The sequence below is a fragment of the Triturus cristatus genome, chromosome 7 (genome assembly GCF_964204655.1).
Source record: "Triturus cristatus chromosome 7, aTriCri1.1, whole genome shotgun sequence".
Taxonomy (NCBI): Eukaryota; Metazoa; Chordata; class Amphibia; order Caudata; family Salamandridae; genus Triturus; species Triturus cristatus.
In genome coordinates this window covers 1,849,164,538-1,849,180,026 of record NC_140590.1, presented here as the reverse complement: position 1 = coordinate 1,849,180,026, position 15,489 = coordinate 1,849,164,538, and the positions used below count along the sequence as shown (strand labels likewise).

Below are 15,489 nucleotides of genomic sequence, written 5' to 3'. Positions count from 1 at the left end.
GCAATGTAAAAAATGCTGCAGCATTATTAAAATCATTTTAAATTAAATATGTGATTATTTTAAATACATTAAAGTAAGCAAAAGCATGTTTCTGAAGTATAAATTGAAAAAATCCATCCTAAAGCAAAGAAACTATATTTTTGATTATGCATTTACAATTATTAAGAGTGATAAAAGTAATGTGTATAATTAAAAATAATGTAACTAAATAAAAAAATGTCAGATTAATCTTTAAATAAAAAGTTATTATATTATTTTACATTTACTAATAATTAAATTTGTATTTATATTATTTAGTTTATAATAAATTAAATGTATTTATACTTGTAAATAGTTTAAATAGTTTGATTTAATTTGACTTTATTTTCTACAGGGTTTTATTTTAAGTTCTTATCTCTTTATATTTCTATGGGAGGGTGTTGCAGTACAAGAGATGGGCCATATGTGTGTAATTTATCGCTGAGCTGGAGAGAAATTCTTGCAGTATTGGGTCAGATTTGGTTGTAGTCACTTTAAAATTGCAGTTGTGAATAGTAATTGGATTACTTCTTTTGTGGGTGGGTGTCTGTCACTTCACATACCCCTCCTTAACTCTGCCTACTGTGTAATAAGTATACACCATTTTTAACCACTCCCTCTGGTTCCTTCAACATTTGCTTCACATACAAGAGTGAGGATTGCCCCAAAGAAAATATAGGAGAGGCGGCGGTGGAGATCTTCGCTCGTAGGTTTGTGAGTAGCATTCTGTAGTACTTGGTAGTACTATTGTAGCACGACTAAAAGTTCTACTGATTTCTTTTGTGAATAGGGCACGGAGTGCTTATTAAGGTAATCCGCTAATGAGGTATGTTCTCTCACTAAAGAAATAAAGAAACCTTAAGAATTATTAATTCTGTTATCATTACTATTCCAAAATCCAAACATCAATACGTTTTTGTTCTTATTATGTGTATCTATCATTTTAGCTGTTACTTGTCTTTATAATTCGTGTTTACTGTCTTTGCTGTGACTGCCTCTAGCATGCATTTTGAACATGGATACTAGAAAGAATGCTAGAAAATGTGTAATTAAGACTGGTTCCAGGGCTTCTTCTTGGTGCAAGGACCGAGGAACAATGCACCAGCTGCCTCCTCTTTTGTTCTATTCTTCCTCAGCCCCCACATTTGGCATCTAAGTTTAGTTGCCTTGCACCTTGAAATCTTCAGCTCAATAAATCTTTGAGATTCCCAACTCACTGACATAAGGCCAGCTCTGGAGATAGAGGGCCTTATTTAGATCTTGGCAGGACTGCCGTCATCCCACCACGATGGCGGTTCTAAGTACTCCATCAAGATGACGGCGGTCCGCCCACCGTATTTAGATGTTGGCAGCAATAGATAGAAGACCACCAGGGTGAACTGTACTCCGTCACCGTCAGGTCGGCAGGTTTGCATCGAACCGATTTCGATGTTCATGTTGCGCTAATGGTGTTCTAGCGGCGGTTTGCTGACAAAGTGTTTTCATGGTGGAGTGGAGACTGGTAAGTACAACATATTAATGGTCAATACACGTGTGTCATGTTTGCATGTAAAGAAAATGTAGGCAATGTGTTCTGTCCCTCTGTGTTGCATATTGCATGCCACACATAACTTACACATACAATTTAATGCCCACCCACAGGCACCACTAGCACAACAGGAATCACTAGCACAACTCCCTCAAGCACCACAACAACAAATATGTTTTTATGAAATGTCAATACAAGTGTGTTTAATTTACCTTGATAATTAGGAAAATGAACACTATTGCATTTATAAATAATACAAATATTGCATGAAAGAGCAATACAGAAATGCATGATGCTACAGCAATGGGAAACACACAATACATGGGAGAGTAGTACAAGTTGGTTTACTTGGATCTCGGCAACAACCGAGTCATTTAGCGTTGTGGTGAAGTCAAAGTAGCAAAGCAGGGGCCTGGACGATGGGGTACATGACGGAAATGGAAGCAGGAAACATGAACTAAGGTACGTTTTTACCCAATTTCCTCCGATTCCGCGACTAGAAGTTGGGGGGATTCCCGCCACAGTTGGTTCAACGGAAAGGCACATCATACCCATGCGCAGAAGTGGCTTGCGGCGGTACTCCAGCCCAGAGTTCCGCTGCCAGCCACTTCTTCGTATGGCGCTGTTGTCGCGGGAAAGGATTCCGGGCAGACGTGACGGCCTGTGGCGGTCTTTTACCCATAGACCTGCCAACATCTAAATCAGGCTGGCGGACCATCAAGTCAGCAAGCAGGAATAGCGTTGAAAAATCAACGGATGGATCTGATCCACCATGATCTAAATCGGGCCCACTCCGTGGTCTAGCCCAAGCTTCGGAACACCGTACTCTTCCATTCTGTGTTCATTCCTTACTGATTATTTTTGCGAAACAACCTAAAACGTGGCATGATCCCCATTCCCCGTAGTGTTCTCTTTATTTTTCTGTTTGCAGTAAAATATTTGTCCTAAACACCAAGAAAGCTATTCGAATACCCAGTAACAAACAACAGTACAACATAACATATCACATAATTTGTACTAGATGACCAGTTAATGAATGCTTTAGAATACTCCAAACTGAAGCATATTAATTGACAGCGCGTCAAAAACAACCAAATCCTGGTTAAATCAAAGGGTTTGCAAAGCAGTCCACAGTGGTTTCCCTGCAGTATGTGTGCAGTAGCAGTTGCTACCCATGGCAGTTCCCCATCACTTGGCGAACAAGTACTATTTTGGAAAGTCATGATGACATGAGTTTAGTCACATGGGGACTTCACCACCCAACATGAAATCAAAACAAACAATGGAAATTGTAAGAGTTTTCTCACAGTCAACCTCTGAGGTCTTCTCTTCAGCACCTGGGAGTAAAAGAAGAATAGTTAAAAAGAGGGCCCTGAATGGATGTATCCTGACTTCAACATACAGTAACTAGCTCCAGAAGTGTGTTTTATAATGGCCATTTTTAATTGTGTTGATAGACAATTAATTAGGTTTTAGAGAGTAGACACAGGGTACTGTAAGATTCAAATGATGGTGAAATGCAATTCAATACATTATTTGATATTACTTAAAATCATTTAATAAAATTAGGCTAAACTTAAAGTGAAACCGTATTCAAGAATTTGAATAAACCTATAAATGTGTACAATTTTTTTTATTTCCTTTAACTAATTTGAGTCGTTGTCATTACACTGGTGTGAATTACCACACTGTTTACATGAGGCAGGTTTCTAACCCCTGTTAAAAGTTGATTCAATCCAAGTTGTGTTATAGGTAGGTAGGTATAGCTTTATTCGATAAAAATATCATAAAAGCACAACATACAATAAAAGTTAAAAAGGATCAACTATCATGATTATGGCTAAAATAGACTACATCACATGACATAATAACATACTATATACAATAAAAACAGGAAATTCATTATAAGAAGATTGGTAGAAGAAGGATAAAAAGGGTTGTGCAGCCGTGCCTTGACAACATTTCAGTGCACAAGTGTGGCGAGTTTTGTTATAGTGAAATCTAAGCAAACAGTGAATACGATAAAACAAAGTTGAGTATTCAGAGCCTTCCTGATCAGTCCGGGTTTGTGGCAGGGAGGTCAGTGTCCGCCAATACTGGGTTTTTAATCCAGGCCCTTTATTTTTCTACAAACAACAAAACTCCAACTCTAGTTACGATGGTCGACACCGTAAAAGCTTTCGACCTAGTAAATTGGGATGCACTTTTCTTTGGAATACAAAAATTTGGCATCCCTGTTCAGATAATTAATATGTTGAATAACATCTATCAAGGTGCCCAAGCCCGGGTGGTAGTAAATGCCAATACCATAGGGGCAATACATATAAATCGGGGCACCAGACAAGGCTGTCTGATGTCCCCCATACTCTTCATCTTTTTTATCGAGCCTTTAGCTATAAGAATTCATGGAAATCCCGAAATGAAACCCCAATAGAAGGGATGGCGAAATTAAAATTATTCGCAGATGACATAATCCTATATCTGCGCCCTGACAAACAAAATCTCGATCAGGCTCTACACGAATTGAGTCAATTTGAACTGATTGGCGGATATAAAGTAAACCAAAACAAAACCAAGGTTATAACATTGAATGTGGATTGTAATTTTTTACCCCTACATTTTAAATCCCAAGCCATGAAGGCAGAACCTATTTGATATTTGGGTATATATGTCACCAATCAATTTGAACAATTATTTAGTTTGAACTATTTGGCGATGCGTAACAAAATTAAAATTCTGCTCGATAGGTGGACTCTTCTACCGTTAACTGTGATTGGCCACTTAGCACTTATCAAAATGTCTATTCTTCCTTTATTGGTTTTTCTTTTTATAAATGTACCGCTTAAGATTAATTCCCATTATTTTAAAGAGATTGAGTCGATGATCAGGGACTTTGTTTGGAATAGGAAAGCCTCTAGGGTTAAACTGCCCATATTACAGTTGGGAACCGCTCAGGGGGGTTTAGCGCTACCAAATATTCGTACTTATTATATGGCAGCGATCTTGGATTTTTCAGCACGTTTATTGGAACCTAATGGTCTGATAGATATGTTTTTCTATGACAGAATGATCCAGGAGTCTGGATCGCAAGTTCCTACATTTTTAAAAACAGCTAAATTACCAAAAAAGACCCAATACAAGACTGTCCGAGATTTCTCCGATAGACCACAGTCCTTTTTTAAACAAGCTGGGTTTGCTGGCTTTTATTATTTGAAATTAGAGGAGTGCAAAATCTTTGGGCTTCAAATTCACTCCAGCAGGCTCAAAAGATGGAAGGACTGTGATCTAGGAGAACTGGGTCTCTTTCTTACCTCACGGAAACTTATTACCTGGCAAGAGGTCTTACATAGATCTGATAATCGACTACAACCGGGGTTTTTGGAGTATCTCCAGATTGTAAATTTTATAAATAAATATAATCTGTTGTCAGATGGGATGCAATCAGTTCAGGCTTACACCTTATACAAAGCCAAATTGAAGGGGGTGGGAAATTAGTATACCTTACTGAGAAAGGGTGAAGAGTCCCCCCCTGGTTGAAGAAGTTCTGGCCAAAATAACCCATGAAACCAACTGTTCCTTCTCGGGCGGGAGTGGGAGGATATAGCAGTTAGGAAGTAAGGCCCTTAGAGCAGCCAATTTCAAAAGGATGGCCTTTTTATCCCAGCGGTTGGCCTATTTCACCCTGAAAGCTCTTAATAAACATTTTCCGGGAGTGGAAAATAAAGGCTTTCGTTGTCAGGCTCGAGGCGAGGTGATTCGCTCCATATATTTTTTACATGTCCGAAATGTGAAGTATTTTGGATCAAGATCTTTTCGTCAATAAGCCAGGCCATTAATAAAACGCTTGACCCCGAGGCCGAGGTGGCTCTTTTTGGCATCTCCAAAAAAAGGTCTGATCTAACCATAGCCGAAGAGACATACACGGTGATCTGTTCCCTAGTAGCTCGTTTCCTAATCCTCCAAAATTAAAGGTCTGAGGATGTACCATCTTACTCAAAATGGGTGAACAAAATGCTAAGGACAAGGACGTTCGAAGAGGCTTACGCCAAGAGAGTCGGGGCAACGAAAAGGTTTACTAATGGTTGGAAGTTCTCTGATATCTGGGAATCTATGACTGATAGTTAGCACTTTAGCACTCTGCACTTTATTTGTGTATGTTTAAGGATAGCCACGATTGCACTTTAATGCCGCAAGCCTCTTTTGCCTAGATAGAATGTTTTCTCAATTAATGAATACGATCGATATTGGGGGGGAAAGGTAAATAACATCAATAATGATGTTTGACCCAGCAATATTTTAATATGTAGCACTGTTAGCACTTTTGAAATTAGGACGGTAGGAACGTTAGCACTTGGCACTTTCTTCTTACATGTTTAAGGGAAGGTAAAATGATATTTTATGTAGCAGGGCTTTGTTGATTGGATAGAATGTTTACTCGTTTAATGAATACAACCTGTTTTGGGGGGTAAAGGTAAACATCACCAATAATGTATGCTATTGGTCTACCCTGCTGTATTTTAAACATGGTAGTAGAAACATTGTCCTCTGTTGTTTCTTGATAATGTTATTGACCAGAAGATCTCTCCAGTCTTCGCTTGTCTTTCTTAAAGTTTTTTTATTATTATTCCCGATCATCGATTAGTGTATATTATATGAATTGCCCATCTGCTCTGCTCAATAAAAATATTTTTTTTGTAAAAAGAGTATTCAGAGCCTTACAGAAAGTGTCTTAGAAAGGCGCCTCATTATCAGGGTGTTGGTCTAACAGTCAGTCTTGTAGCTCCAAAACGTCCTTCCATACGAAACTGAACAGATTCATGTGACCTTTGAGTTTTATCCTCATTTTCTCTTGTTTATCGAGGTTTGCCATTTTCAGTAGACATGCATTTATCTGAGATTTGACAATTAATTTCCGACTTAATTTTTTGACATGGTAAACAATCAATGCAGAAGCCATAGTTCTCGCCCTTTTCCTAAATGTAAATATTCCGAAGTGACAACGAAAAGATTCTTTTAGGTGATAATGTCATAACATTTTCCGTATTAGTTTGTGTCCGCTAGTCCAAATTTTGGGGAGATCGATAATCAAATAAATATAATCAGCATATTGTGTTTGCCACAAGCAGCACTTTCCAATATCTAGCAGTCCACGTTTTTCCATTTTAGGAGGGCTCAGATATATTGTTTGCAGTATTTTGGTTACATTTATAAAGTCTGTAGCTTAACACTCTGTTGTGATGTGACTTGTGAGTTCCTAGCCCAATTTGGTTCCGGAAGTTCGTCTTTTGAAGTATTTTTTTTTATTTAATGGCAGTTTCTGTTAAAACAGGATTTCTTTTGCATCATAATAGTGTGAGGTCACTGAAGGATCCCCCAAGTGAGACATAGTCAAGCCTAGTGACACAATCCTGAGTGATACTCAAATTTTATGAGGCCAATAAAGTAACCATGGAGCAAGACTATCAAAGTGTAAGAATCCAGCAAACCAATCATGAGTGAGACCTCATCTGATGCTGGTGCTCACTGAAGCAACCTTAGTGAGAGTCAGTCAAAGTGTATGATACTAGTAAGGCAACCATGAGTGAGACAATTAAACACCCACAAGTAAGACTCATCTAAAGTGTGTAAAGCCACCAAAGCAACTATGAGAGAGACTTAAACTATCTCAGGCAGGCCAGTGAACCAGCTTCCACTGAACAGCATCAAACAGTTTAGGGGATGTGACTCATATTCCATTGAAATGCAATAGTCCACTCATGGACAGTGAATGAATGAGGCACTAGAAAGCATGTCCATGAGAACTTGAAAGAAGGGAAATGGACATGTCTTTGTCCATGCACAGCGCTCCTCAAACTCTTGAAGAATTTGGAGAAACTTTTACATGTCTTAGCAAGACAAATATGTTTTCGGGTGATGTCACATGGTTAATTGGGGATGACACGTGACAATGGCACTTATTCATGTGTAGATTTTAAGCATGTAGGGTAAATGGATTAAAGAAATGATCAGAAGATATGATGATGTTTTTCGCAGGGATTTCTGTAAAATTGAAGAGGTTTTGCATAGAAAGAAATTAAATGGAAATGCCATTCCTGTGAAACACAAGCTTAAGAATGTTCTTATCAGTAGCAGAGAAGACCTAAGCCAGATCTTGAAAGATGAGTGAAGGAGAGGTTATTGAATCTGTTGACAGAGTGGATGGGTTTCCTGCATAGTTTTAGCATAAACAAATTCAGCCTATCTTAGATTGTGCGTAGACCTTCTCTGCCTGAACAAGACAATGATAATAAATTGCCATCATTTACCAAGATTGTAAAAAATACTAGCAGTATTTGAAGTGGCTAGGTTTTGTCGGCTTGCATTTATGGCAGCATATCTAATAATTATACTTGCCTTTGAATGTGGACATTCGTCCACAGTTGCCACTCTAGATGGTGTATTTCATCACATCCTGATGCCCTGTGGGATGGTATCTTCTGTGTTTATCGTCAAAAATGAATGTTTACATTAAAGAAGGACGTGGAGTGGTTGGTCACTTGCCAGGACAACATCCTTCTTTGTGGCAGGTCTGTACAGCAATATAGTCGAATATTTGCAGCATTTTATTTGTTTTTAAATGACATAGCAATGGAATGACCTAGCAGCTACTTTTATGTCTAGGAAGGTCACTATTTATTTATGATTATGCACATTTTATTCAAGATTAGCCACGAATTTTGCCAGGATTGCAGCACCTTTGCTCAGTTTTTTAAAAGGGTTTCAGATACAGCTGATGAAAAGAACCAGAAGAATCTTTCAAATGAGTTTGAGGAGTCTATTTTGCAAGCTCGTGTTCTCAGCTGGTTTTCTAAAGCTGCTAAGATACGTGACAGTGGAAGCAGGGTCTGAAGGGCTTGAGGCAATGGTTGATGCAAGTTGTGAAGGGGTTGGGGCAATGGCTGATGCAGTTGTGAAGGGGTTGGGGCAATGGCTGATGCAGTTGTGAAGGGGTTGGGGCAATGGCTGATGCAGTTGTGAAGGGGTTGGGGCAATGGCTGATGCAGTTGTGAAGGGGTTGGGGCAATGGCTGATGCAGTTGTGAAGGGGTTGGGGCAATGGCTGATGCAGTTGTGAAGGGGTTGGGGCAATGGCTGATGCAAGTTATGGAGGGGTTGGGGCAATGGCTGATGCAGTTGTGAAGGGGTTGGGGCAATGGCTGATGCAGTTGTGAAGGGGTTGGGGCAATGGCTGATGCAGTTGTGAAGGGGTTGGGGCAATGGCTGATGCAGTTGTGGAGGGGTTGGGGCAATGGCTGATGCAGTTGTGAAGGGGTTGGGGCAATGGCTGATGCAGTTGTGAAGGGGTTGGGGCAATGGCTGATGCAGTTGTGAAGGGGTTGGGGCAATGGCTGATGCAGTTGTGAAGGGGTTGGGGCAATGGCTGATGCAAGTTATGGAGGGGTTGGGGCAATGGCTGATGCAGTTGTGAAGGGCTTAGGGAAATGGTTGATACAAGTTCCGAAGGACTTCAGGCAGACTTAACTCAGAAATGTCAAGAGCAGGAAAAAACCCTGTAACATTTGCATCCTGATCCTTTTCGAGTGCAGAAAGTAGTCATTTCACCCTTGAGTGGGAGGCTTACGTTTGTAAATGGGGTTTTGGGCCCCCAACTCTACATGTAGAGGAAGTCCTTTTGCATTAGGATAGGTCACAGATATGTGTTGGTGCCTTTGAATAGTAATGGCACATATAAATCTTTATGTAGACTTGTACTCATGTTGTCAGGATACAAGTTACATTTCCTAGTATGAAAAATTAGGTTGTGACTGCATATCAAGAGCACATATTGGGGAAAGCAAGCATATTACTGTCGAATAACGTGATGGAGGCCAATGTTGTGGATGCTGGAGGGCAATGGGTAGTTGGAAACAGTATTCCGAAAGAGATTATGGGCCTCATTTATGAGGCCCGTTGCGCCATCGGAACGTCACTTTTTGTGACGTTCCGTGGCGCAGAAGCCTGCGTGATATTTATCAGGCAGCACTGAGCCACTTTTTTTGGCTTAATGCTGCCTCATAAATATCAGTCCCTTTAACGCAGTGTTCTGCGTTAAAGGGGCGTGCAATGGGTGTTGCTGGGGGCATTCCCAGCAACATCAATGGCCTTTTGATACTGCCCCAGATTTACGAGAAATCGTAAATCTGAGGCAGCGCCAAAAGCTTACGCCTCCCCAGGGGAAGTGTAAGGGAGGTGCAACGGGGAGAAATATCTTTATTTCTCCTCGTTTTTCCTTTTTCTATGTGTGCTGCATTCTGCAGCACCCATACAAAGAGGGAAAACCTCTTGTGATTATTTTTGTACAGAAAGGTTTCCCTTCCTTAATACTGTGGCAATGAGCAAGGATCAGCTGAAATGTGCCAGGCTAGTGATGTGTGAAGGAGGAAGCCCATACTGAAGGGGTAGAAGGCGATGCAATACTGTGGCAATGAAGGAGGATCCGCTGAAATGTGCTAGGCTAGTGATGTGTGAATGAGGAAGAACATACTGAAGTGGTAAGGCGATGCAATACAGTGGCAATGAGTATGGGCTTCCTCCTTCACACATCACTAGCCTAGCACCTTTCAGCGGATCCTCCTTCATTGCCACAGTATTGCATCGCCTTCTACCCCTTCAGTATGGGCTTCCTCCTTCACACATTACTAGCCTGGCACATTTCAGCTGATCCTTGCTCATTGCCACAGTATTGCATCGCCTTCTACCCCTTCAGTATGGTCTTCCTCCTTCACACATCACTAGCCTTGCACATTTCAGCGGATCCTCCCTCATTGCCACAGTATTGCATCGCCTTTTACCCCTTCAGTATGGGCTTCCTCCTTCACACATCACTAGCCTTGCACATTTCAGCGGATCCTCCCTCATTGCCACAGTATTGCATCGCCTTACCACTTCAGTATGTTCTTCCTCATTCACACATCACTAGCCTTGCACATTTCAGCAGATTTTCCCTCATTGCCACAGTATTGCATCGCCTTCTACCCCTTCAGTATGGGCTTCCTCCTTCACACATCACTAGCCTGGCACATTTCAGCAGATCCTCGCTCATTGCCACAGTATTGCATCACCTTCTACTCCTTCAGTATGGGCTTCCTCCTTCCCAGATCACTAGCCTTGCACATTTCAGCGGATCCTACCTCATTGCCGCAGTATTGCATCGCCTTCTACCCCTTCAGTATGGGCTTCCTCCTTCACACATCACTAGCCTGGCACATTTCATCTGATCCTCCCTCATTGCCACAGTAATGCATCGCCTTCTACCCCTTCAGTATGGTCTTCCTCCTTCACACATCACAAGCCTTGCACATTTCAGCGGATCCTCCCTCATTGCCACAGTATTCCATTGCCTTACCACTTCAGTATGTTCTTCCTCATTCACACATCACCAGCCTTGCACATTTCAGCTTATCCTCGCTCATTGCCACAGTATTGCATAGCCTTCTACCCCTTCAGTATGGTCTTCCTCCTTCACACATCACTAGCCTTGCACATTTTAGCGGATCCTCCTTCATTGCCACAGTATTGCATCGCCTTCTACCCCTTCAGTATGGGCTTCCTCCTTCACACATCACTAGCGTTGCACATTTCAGCGGATCCTCCCTCATTGCCACAGTATTGCATCCCCTTCTACCCCTTCAGTATGGGCTTCCTCCTTCACACATCACTAGCCTTGCACATTTCAGCGGATCCTCCCTCATTGCCACAGTATTGCATCGCCTTCTACCCCTTCAGTATGGGCTTCCTCCTTCACACATCACTAGCCTGGCACATTTCAGCTGATCCTCGCTTATTGTCACAGTATTGCATCGCCTTCTACCCCTTCAGTATGGTCTTCCTCCTTCACACATCACTAGCCTTGCACATTTCAGCGCATCCTCCCTCATTGCCACAGTATTGCATCGCCTTTTACCCCTTCAGCATGGGCTTCCTCCTTCACACATCACTAGCCTTGCACATTTCAGCTCATGCTCCCTCATTGCCACAGTATTGCATTACCTTACCACTTCAATATGTTCTTCCTCATTCACACATCACTAGCCTTGCACATTTCAGCGGATCTTCCCTCATTGCCACAGTATTGCATCGCCTTCTACCCCTTCAGTATGGGCTTCCTACTTCACACATCACTAGCCTTGCACATTTCAGCGGATCCTCCCTCATTGCCACAGTATTGCATCGCCTTCTACCCCTTCAGTATGGGCTTCCTCCTTCACACATCACTAGCCTGGCACATTTCAGCGGATCCTCCCTCATTGCCACAGTATTGCATCCCCTTCTACCCCTTCAGTATGGGCTTCCTCCTTCACACATCACTAGCCTGGCACATTTCAGCAGATCCTCCCTCATTGCCACAGTATTGCATCTCCTTCTACCCCTTCAGTATGGGTTTCCTCCTTCACACATCACTAGCCTGGCTCGTTTCAGCGGATCCTCGCTAATTGCCACAGTATTGCATCGTCTTCTACCCCTTCAGTATGGGCTACCTCCTTTCCACATCACTAGCCTGGCTCGTTTCAGTAGTTTCTTGCTGATTCTCAACAGTACGGCTGGCTCAGAAGCCACAGCTGGCTGAAGCTGTCTGCTTGTTGAATCCATTCCCAGCCAGGGCCAATGCACTATACATACATTAGCTCCCTGTATGTAGTGGCATGGAGAGAAAAAACAATGGAAAGACATTTGTCGTCGGAGTAATTACTAATGGCTGAGAATACTTTCAGAATTCCAGCCATCATTTTTTTGTTTTTCTGAATGAGAAACCTCAAAAGTGACAAGTTTGGCAAGATGTGAGTTCCATAACTTTCGCTTATCGTAAGGCACAAACTGTCCCTAAGTGGTGAGACCCACCAGACTGTAACATTTTCTCTCTTGACCATCCTTCTCTCATAAAACATATCATCTCTTTCGGAATACTGTTTCCAACTACCCATTGCCCTCCAGCATCCACAACATTGGCCTCCAACACATTATTCGATAGTGATATGCTTCCTTTCCCCAATATGTGCACTTGATATGCAGTCACAACCTAATTTTTTATACTAGGAATGTAACTTGTATCATGACAAAATGAGTACAAGTCTACATAAAGATTTATATGTGCCATTACTATTCTTTACCTCTTAAATATAGCCTCACTCATTCACACATCAGTAGCCTTGCACATTTCAGCGGATCCTCGCACCTTGCCACAGTATTGTATTGCCTTCTACCCCTTCAGTATGGCCTTCCTCCTTCACACATCCCTAGCCTTGCACATTTCAGCGGATCCTCCCTCAGTGCCATTCTGAAGGGGTAGAAGGCGATGCAATACTGTGGCAAGGAGCGAGGTTACGCTGAAATGTACAAGGCTAGTGATGTGTGAAGGAGGAAGCCCATACTGAAGGGATAGAAGGCGATGCAATACTGTGGCAATGAGGGAGGATCAGCTGAAATGTGCAAGGCTGGTGATGTGTGAATGAGGAAGTACATACTGAAGTGGTAAGGCCATGGAATACTGTGGCAATGAGGGAGGATCCGCTGAAATGTGCAAGGCTAGTGATGTGTGAAGGAGGAAGACCATACTGCAGGGGTAGAAGGCGATGCAATACTGTGGCAAAGAGCGAGGATCCGCTGAAATGTGCCAGGCTAGTGATGTGTGAAGGAGGAAGCCCATACTGAAGGGGTAGAAGGTGATGCAATACTGTGGCAATGAGGGAGGATCCGCTGAAATGTGCAAGGCTAGTGATCTGTGAAGGAGGAAGCCCATACTGAAGGGGTAGAAGGCGATGCAATACTGAGGCAATGAGCGAGGATCCGCTGAAATGAGCCAGGCTAGTGATGTGTGAAGGAGGAAGCCCATACTGAAGGGGTAGAAGGCGATGCAATACTGTGGCAATGAGGGAAGATCTGCTGAAATGTGCAAGGCTAGTGATGTGTGAATGAGGAAGAACATACTGAAGTGGTAAGGTGATGCAATACTGTGGCAATGAGTATGGGCTTCCTCCTTCACACATCACTAGCCTAGCACATTTCAGCGGATCCTCTTTCATTGCAACAGTATTGCATCGCCTTCTACCACTTCAGTATGTTCTTCCTCATTCACACAACACTAGCCTTGCACATTTCAGCAGATCTTCCCTCATTGCCACAGTATTGCATCGCCTTCTACCCCTTCAGTATGGGCTTCCTCCTTCACACATCACTAGCCTGGCACATTTCAGCAGATCTTCCCTCATTGCCACAGTATTGCATCGCCTTCTACCCCTTCAGTATGGGCTTCCTCCTTCACACATCACTAGCCTAGCACATTTCAGCGGATCCTCCTTCATTGCCACAGTATTGCATTGCCTTCTACCCCTTCAGTATGGGCTTACTCCTTCACACATCACTAGCCTGGCACATTTCAGCTGATCCTTGCTCATTGCCACAGTATTGCATCGCCTTCTACCACTTCAGTATGTTCTTCCTCATTCACACAACACTAGCCTTGCACATTTCAGCAGATCTTCCCTCATTGCCACAGTATTGCATCGCCTTCTACCCCTTCAGTATGGGCTTCCTCCTTCACACATCACTAGCCTGGCACATTTCAGCTGATCCTCGCTCATTGCCTCAGTATTGCATCGCCTTCTACCCCTTCAGTATGGTCTTCCTCCTTCACACATCACTAGCCTTGCACATTTCAGAGGATCTTCCCTCATTGCCACAGTATTCCATCGCCTTACCACTTCAGTATGTTCTTCCTCATTCACACATCACCAGCCTTGCACATTTCAGCGGATCCTCGCTCATTGCCACAGTATTGCATAGCCTTCTACCCCTTCAGTATGGGCTTCCTCCTTCACACATCACTAGCCTTGCACATTTCAGCGGATGCTCCCTCATTGCCACAGTATTGCATTGCCTTACCACTTCAGTAGGTTCTTCCTCATTCACACATCACTAGCCTTGCACATTTCAGTGGATCTTCCCTCATTGCCACAGTATTGCATCGCCTTCTATCCCTTCAGTATGGGCTTCCTCCTTCACACATCACTAGCCTTCCACATTTCAGCGGATCCTCCCTCATTGCCACAGTATTGCATCGCCTTCTACCCCTTCAGTATGGGCTTCCTCCTTCACACATCACTAGCCTGGCACATTTCAGCGGATCCTCCATCATTGCCACAGTATTGCATCCCCTTCTACCCCTTCAGTATGGGCTTCCTCCTTCACATATCACTAGCCTTGCACATTTCAGCGGATCCTCCCTCATTACCACAGTATTCCATAGCCTTACCACTTCAGTATGTTCTTCCTCATTCACACATCACCAGCCTTGCACATTTCAGCTGATCCCGCTCATTGCCACAGTATTGCATAGCCTTCTACCCCTTCAGTATGGTCTTCCTCCTTCACACATCACTAGCCTTGCACATTTTAGCGGATCCTCCTTCATTGCCACAGTATTGCATCGCCTTCTACCCCTTCAGTATGGGCTTCCTCCTTCACACATCACTAGCGTTGCACATTTCAGCGGATCATCCCTCATTGCCACAGTATTCCATAGCCTTACCACTTCAGTATGTTCTTCCTCATTCACACATCACCAGCCTTGCACATTTAAGCTGATCCTCGCTCATTGCCACAGTATTGCATAGCCTTCTACCCCTTCAGTATGGTCTTCCTCCTTCACACATCACTAGCCTTGCACATTTTAGCGGATCCTCCTTCATTGCCACAGTATTGCATCGCCTTCTACCCCTTCAGTATGGGCTTCCTCCTTCACACATCACTAGCGTTGCACATTTCAGCGGATCCTCCCTTATTGCCACAGTATTGCATCCCCTTCTACCCCTTCAGTATGGGCTTCCTCCTTCACACATCACTAGCCTTGCACATTTCAGCGGATCCTCCCTCATAGCCACAGTATTGCATCGCCTTCTACCCCTTCAG

The 15,489-nt window shown here is 42.9% G+C and overlaps 1 long non-coding RNA gene across 1 annotated transcript in view; it reads right to left on the bottom strand.

Annotated features, from left to right (window-relative positions):
* Positions 1-15,489, bottom strand: part of LOC146813430 (uncharacterized) — a 339,990-nt gene that overhangs the window by 82,878 nt on the left and 241,623 nt on the right. The window contains exon 2 of the long non-coding RNA XR_014966977.1: positions 2,854-2,883. This is a non-coding gene — a long non-coding RNA (uncharacterized LOC146813430). The remainder of the gene's footprint in view (positions 1-2,853; positions 2,884-15,489) is intronic.